General features: G+C 36.9%; 1 pseudogene; it reads right to left on the reverse strand.

Moving 5' to 3' along the window:
* Positions 1-768: 768 nt before the first annotated feature.
* On the reverse strand, positions 769-5,902 carry LOC118484190 (annotated as a pseudogene).
* Positions 5,903-7,876: the final 1,974 nt, after the last annotated feature.

Genomic DNA, 7,876 nt, shown 5'->3' on the forward strand with positions numbered 1-7,876 from the left:
ATGTAAATAATGAGAAAAGAAAGGGAAACAATGCATAAACAAGGTGAAAGAGGGTTTCATAGTTTAATTGTTAGGGTAATGATATAAATAAAAGTTTAATAGTATAAAAAGTATAGATAAAATATATGAAAGTATAAAAATCTTTAATTAAAACACAAACATAAACGAACGCAAACGAACAAATGTTCACGAACACCTTACCGAACGTTTACGAACACAATTGAACGAACGAGACCTTTGTTCATGTTTGTTCATTTAACTAATCGAACGAAATTTCTTGTTCATGTTCGTTCGTTTATTAAACGAACGAACATAAACGAACATCCCGCTGAACGGTTCACGAACTGTTTGCTGAACGTTCGGTTCATTTACAGCCCTAGTAGTATGTCATAAGAGGGTAAGGGGTGTAGACGGGTACCACTAATAGGGTACACATTCTGAGTTGGGAACACCGCCATCACCTATGTATGCAGGTACAAATTCTGGATAGTGGGCATGGGTACTAGTCACAAAATTAGGAAACGGCTTTTCGACCGCTGGCAATGGTAATATTACCATTGGATAGATATTTCTAAAAAAGAAAAAAAAATTGTTTTCTTTGACATAATTCAACCTTTATAAATACCAACCAATTTTATCATTTTACATCACCCAAATTACAAACAAAATTCTCCACACACGCAAACAATATCATCCATGGATATACAAAAAAGTTCGTGAAAGCAAAGAAACCTCTAAATCCCGAGGAGCTGATTTCTCCCCACAAGGTCAGTCACTTGGACAAAACAACTCTCTTTCCCATACAGGCAATGCTGATGGTGATGTGACACCCCGGGCTACTTCACCAAATCCGGACAGAAATTGTGTGAGTCCTACTCCATCACACATGGTGTGGTTGAACCGTATGGCAAAAATGAAACCCTCGCATAGCAGTCGTGTCACCTATCAATCAAAATTCGTGTGCATATATTATTTATCATTCAATAAATATTCTCCTTTTGTGACACTTCTATTACTACCAGTTTACATGAATGAGTAGCAATGGGGAATCAAGGATGCTGCTAGAGCCCGGAACTTCATAAAGGAGCTCTTCCATACATGGGAATGGCGGCCGAAGTGCATCTTCGAATTGATCTAGTGTAACATCTGCCTTCGCCTAAATAAACAACACACCCTGGCCTGAGCAATCAACCATCAGCTTCCTTTCCGCACCTTCCTTTAGCCGGCCAGCAAACGGATAATAGAACACTAGAACCTTAGCCAGAGCCTCTCTTATCACACATGCCAGATTATTATTTCTCATTTTTGGATCCCGACGGTAAACAAATATACCCGGAGTTTGCAACCGAAGTCTTTCCTGATCATCAATGTTTGGAGAGAGGCTTCAGTACACGAACTCATAGCTGAGAGAGAGAATTTTTGAACCTCTAATTCTATTTAAAATTAAAGGCCCAATTTAGGCTTCTGATCTCACCCAAATCGAGCCCATCCATAAGTTTTGAAGCCATAGTTTTACTTCAGGAAACCCACCTCATTTTATTCCTTTCGCCAACTTTATCCTTACAAAAGATTTTCTAATCCCTTTGAGTGTCATAATGACCTTGACCGATGCTTTTAAGAGTGATAAATAATAAGACCGGAGATTACTGAGCGACGCCTTGGCTAGTGTTACCCTCCCTTCCATCGAAAGTATCTTAGGTTTCCATCGTGTTCTTAGAGATTTTCTAATGATGGGTCTCCACTCCCACGATTTGGATCTTTTCATATTTTCTCCGATTGGTAAACCAAGGAAGTGAAAAGGGATCGAACCTGTCTTACACCGGAGAAGCTATGCCATATATTTCACCAACTCGACCTCAAACCAACCCCCCCCCCCCCCCCAAAATCAAACTACTCTTGCTCAAGCTAACTTTAGGCCTATGCAATGAAGCTGAAGAAGTAGTAAAATTAAAGCGAACATGTATTTTATGGACCAAGGTAAGTTGTATCTCAAGAACATTGAATATTCGAACGTCTAATTGCAAGATCTAGACACCTTCCTTAGTTTTCTTAAGACTCTGATGTATCGAAAAAATCGACACACATAACTGAAAACCTTTATCTTTGGGTGTCGAGTATAATTAGGTTGCTCCTACCCAAGCATGTTCAACCGCAGAGCTCTCAACTCCTCAGTAGCCAATGCACCCAAAATGAGGTGGATATGTCTTATGAAACAAACATCTTAGTTATCCACGATTTGCATAGGGTTTTACAGTCAACCCATTATGGATCATTTTCCTAAATAATGTTTGCCCTGCCATCCCAATCAGGACAATTCTGGTTATTGATTTGAAAAAAAAAATCAGGGAAGTGATAGTATAAAGTGTACCCTTGAATTATAAAAGTTTACAATATAGAATCAGACAAAAAAATAAAAATAAACTTGATGTCGCTCATAGTTCAAAAATTGTAATTAAAGTTGAGCATAACCTTTAAAATACCCCGCATTGGCAAGCTTGTATATCTATGAAACTTATCAATCACGTTAAATGCTAATTGTTATGAGAATGCTGAAATTGTAAGATAAAAAATAAAAATGAAATTCCAGTTTTTGACTGGGTAATAGAAGTTCTTGTTGAACTTTGACATAAATCACCAACACAACTGATCTTCTAGCAATCACAATTATGGTATGCGAATAATATAAGGATCGATGGTGGGAAATCTTTAGAAGGAAAAACAAACTGAAAAATACTATTGGGATAAATGTTTTACAACTGCACCTAGCCCCTAGGCAAAGAGGTTTTAAGAATTATTGGTATGTAACATTTTCCGTTAGAAAACTGCCCCTACATAATACATTTAGAAGGGGTGTGAATAAATCAACATACCAGTTTATTTGAGGCATAATTGCCTTCTAATTATTTCCCTAATCGGTGGCTTTATCACACCATAACATATACATCTGATAACCTTTTTTACAATATTTGACACATTATTTACATATATAATATAACATTATATGTTACATTATATAATATAACCAGTGGCGGACCCAGGAATTTTTCCATGGGGGTGCGAAACACTTTTAAAAATTTTAGGCCCCTAGGTATATAAGTAAAAAAATCGGTTCGTGTCGGGCCGGGTCGGGTCATGTAAAACAAACGAACATCAAACTAAATTTATATAATCATCAAAAACATGTCAAACCTTGTTACAAACATAATTAAAACGTCGACGCCCTACGGGTTTTCATTTTTTGAAATCTATCCAAAACATTATCTAAAACTAATTTCTTAAGCAATTCTTTCTCTATATAACATAAGTTCATCTAAAACTAATTTCTTAAGCAATTCTTTCTCTATATAACATAAGTTCATCGCTTCATAACATAATGTTTCAATTTTAATTTTAATTTTCAACTATTCAAGCCCTAGAAATCATAACGTAAGTTGTAATCACCCTAAAAATATATAAACAACATAATCACCCTAAAAATATATAAACAACATAATCACCCTAAAAATCATCTAAACAACCATAAACAACGTCAAAACACACAAAATTTCAAACCAATTTAACAACTTTATTACCCTTTTTCTCCTATAATATCAACCAAAATCATCAAAATAACAAAGAAACTTACCCGTGTACGGATTCCGGTTAGATTTGGTGTCAAACGACGGTGGTTTGATGGCTAATTACGGTGGACGTCGGCTGCTGGACTGTTGTCGCTGGGTGATGTTGTTCGTTGGCAGTGCAGGGATGCAAGTCGCAAGAGAGAGAGAGCGGGAGAGAATTTCTAAAGGTTTTGGGCTTTAATTATTTTATTATAGTTTGAAATATTGTTGGGTTTGGTTAATGGGCTAAGACTTAGTGGGCTAGCTAGTTAGAAATTATAAGTGGGTAAAGGTATGGGTATTTGGGTTTAGTTAGTTAGGTATCAAAAGTTATATAATTTATGTAGTATTTTTTTAAATAAGAGTTTACTAAAAAAAATTTAAAATATAAATTGATAACACTTTTTAACTAAGGGGTGCGGACGAGATTTTCGACGGAACTTAGCACTAATTTTTTTCCCCGAGGGTGCGCCCGCCCACCTTGGGCTGGGCTTGGGTTCGCCCCTGAATATAACATCAGATAACTTTTGCCTCTTAGTTAGGAAGAAGACTAAGGTACAAATCCTGATATAGGGTAGATTAAGTATAAGGCATTGTAAGTTAAAAAAAACCTTTAAACGCTGTAAAAACAACCTCTCCATCTGGGAGGATGGATCGACAAGCATCTCGATATTTCCGGTAGGGATACAACTTTTTATAGGCTAATTTTAGTATAGGCTGGATCTATTCACACACCCATTACCCATTCTGCCTATTTGGACACCCTTAAACCCTAGACGCCTCGTATAGGCCTATACGGAGCGTCTAGGCACAAATTCAAGAGGGTCTGCAGCGATGTCAGGAACAAAGTTTAAGAAAGCTAGACGCCTCATACAGGCCTATACGAGGTGTCTAGGTGTTGGGTGTTTTCTTGGTTGAAAGAAGGGGTGTTTTGGTGGGGTAATTTGATTGTTTTTTGAGGTGATGTTTTTTTGAGTGAAAAAACGTGTTTTTTAAAAAAGTTTTATTTTTTGCACTATACAAAAATTTACTGTTTTCAAGATCGGCTCTTTAAATATATTTGATCGTTTAAATATTATATTATTTTTAACATTTTATTTTTTTAACTATTATCCTACCATTAAAATATTATCTCGTTTAAATATTATTTAACATTTTGAAAATTATATTGTTTCCGTATTATATTCAAAACATATATTGTTTACGTATTATATCAATTCAAGACAAACAATCATTAAGTAACCGAATAACTGAAAACAAACTTAATTATGACATATATAAGATAACTTTTGTACATCCATAACGAAAATATATAAGATAAGTTTGTACATCCAGAGCCTCGATCGCATCCCAGTCGATCGTGACATGCGCTCCAATGTGCATCCTCCTAAGCTTCCGGCAAAAACGGAAGGCGGGGGTGCCCTCGGTAAACTCTAAATATGGGTGACCAAGCAGTGGATCCACCGGCCGTGGCGGAGCCCGTCGCGGACCCTGCGGATGTGGTGCCTCCTCCATCTTAATCTCGTCCTCATCCATAATCAGTATGCAAATAAATACCATATACGTATCATAATACTAAAAAAATATTAATTATTATTATTATAAAACTTATAATAATAATAATAATAATAATATTAATAATAATAACAATAATAATAAATAATAGAGTAAACTGCCATTTTGGTCCCTGTGGTTTGGCCAGTTTTGCCACTTTAGTCCAAATCTCAAACTTATTACATCTGGGTCCCTGTGGTTTGCATTTTGTTGCCATTTTAGTCCAAAATTTAAAAACCCTATTTTTTTACTGTTGCAACCTCCTATTTTGTCTTTTAGTTCAGGGGCATTTTGATCATTTTGCTTTTCATTTAACATTTTCTTAATTCAAAAATTAATATATATATATATATATATATATATTAATATACACACATCACAGATCTGAGTTCATCTTCATCATCAACCAACTCTCTCTCTCTCTCTCTCTCTCTTCTCTGAACTACCACCACACCACCACCACTGCATCATCCCCACCACCACCTTCCCACTGCCGCCAACACCACCACCACCGTGATGAGAACCGACATCGGAAAACGACACCCATCTCTCTCTTTCTCTCTCCAAACACCCATCTCTCTCTTCTCTCTCTCTCTCTCCTCTCTGTCGAACACCACCACCACCACCACCGTGATGAGAACCGGCGGAGCAGGTGAAGGAGGTGGTGGTTCTCCGTGATGAGAACGGCGGCGACATAGATCTTCGACAGTGGTGGGATAAGGTGACGGTGATGAGAACGGCGACGACATTATTCCGGTCACACACACCACGACCACTCATCTCCTCCCTCAACCACCCTTTTATCTCTCCACAAACATACCTGAAACAGAGAGAGAGAATCGGAGAAAGGAGGATGGCCGACACCCAAGGTACAGCAACAGTGGCAGCGACGCCTCCGCTCACGGCGGCGGTAGTGGTAGATGGGGGCGGTGGTGGTAGATGGGGGTGGTGGTGGTAGATGGGGGCAGTTAACGGTGAAAAATTTGGAAAAAAAGGGAAAATTTGTTAGGGTTTTGAGATGGTGGCGCAGGTTAGTCAAGCTCAGGCAGTTAACGGTGGTGGTGGTGGTACTCAGCAGGTTGTGACGGTGGTCAGGTGGCGGCAGGTGAACTTTTCATTTTTTTTTCTTTTGTTTTGAAATCGGTATTGATAGTTGATGTTTTGATTTGATTTAGTGGGCTTGTTTGTAATTTGGATACGGTTATTGGGTTTTGATCAAGATTTGATTTTGTTTGTGGGTTTGTTTTTTAAGTTTGTGGGTGGTGTTGGAATCTGGGTTTTAATGATGTTCTTGATCTGGGTTTTATTGCAAATATGATATTTGATGATGTTTTGATGATGTTCTTGATCTGGGTTTTGATGATGTTCTGATGATGGTTTTGATGATGTCTGGGTTTTGATGATGTTCTTGTCTGGGTTTTGATGACGTTCTTGATCTGGGTTTTGATGATGATGTTTGGAGTGGCAGTGGTGGTGGTGCTATAGAAAGATGATTATTTTGATTTAGGTTTTATTGAAAAAAAATGAAATTTAAAAATTGACCAAAATGCCCCTACACTAAAGGACAAAATAGACAGCTTTTAACAGTCAAAAAGGGGGATTTTTGGATTTTGGACCAAAATGGCAAAAAAAAAAAAAAACAAACCACAGGGACCCAGATGTAATAAGTTTGAGATTTGGACTAAAGTGGCAAAACTGGCCAAACCACAGGGACCAAAATGACAGTTTACTCTAAATAATAAATAACAATAATAATAAGAATAAGAATAAGAATAATAAATAACAATAACAATAATAATAATAATAAATAATAAATAGCAATAATAACAATAATAATAATAATAATAAGAGTAAATTACAAAAATCTTTATGTACGTCACTTATTGCGAACTATGTCTTTTGTCTTCAATAATTACAGAAAACGTACTCGATGTTTGCAAACCCTTGCAAGTTATCTCCTTTAGCCCTAACTCAGTTAATTTTTATGGTTAAATCTGACAAATGGACCCCACATGAGACTAAAATGACTAAAATACCCTCATGTGGGATCCACTTGGTCATATTTAACCACAAAAAATTAACTGAGTTAGGGCTAAAAAACATAACTTGCAAGAGTTTGCAAATATCGAGTACGTTTTCTGTAATTATTGAAGATAAAGGACACAGTTTGCAATAAGTGACATACATAAAGGACGATTTTTGTAATTTACTCATAATAACAATAATAATAATAATAACAATAATAATAATAATAATGATGATAATAATAATAATAATAATAATAATAATAATAATAACTAAGAAATAAAAAAAATTAACTGCCTAGTCTATGCCTCGTATAGAGGTAGACAGGGCGTCCTGTTCTACCCCTTGATCTTCACCAGTCAACAACAATACCCAGTCTATGCCCAGTCGTGATATTTCATTTTATACATACGTTTGATTGTTGTGAATTTGTTTAAGTTAATGAAGGATTACGTTAAAATAGGAGAGGATCATTAGATATTTTAGTGTAATCGGGATTAATTTGGTGACCAAAGGGAATTATAATATACATCGAACAAGTAGGAGGTGCGGGAATGCACGCTTGTTCGAGTTGTTATAATTCCAAATATTCGGGTGAAGCCCCGAATGGGGGCTCCAAGGGGGCGCCCCCTTGGCGGGGTGCGGGGGCAGCGCCCCCGGGAGTAGGGTCTAAGGGGCGGAGCCCCTAGCTGGGGTCG

This window comes from Helianthus annuus, chromosome 11, assembly GCF_002127325.2.
Source record: "Helianthus annuus cultivar XRQ/B chromosome 11, HanXRQr2.0-SUNRISE, whole genome shotgun sequence".
Taxonomy (NCBI): domain Eukaryota; kingdom Viridiplantae; phylum Streptophyta; class Magnoliopsida; order Asterales; family Asteraceae; genus Helianthus; species Helianthus annuus.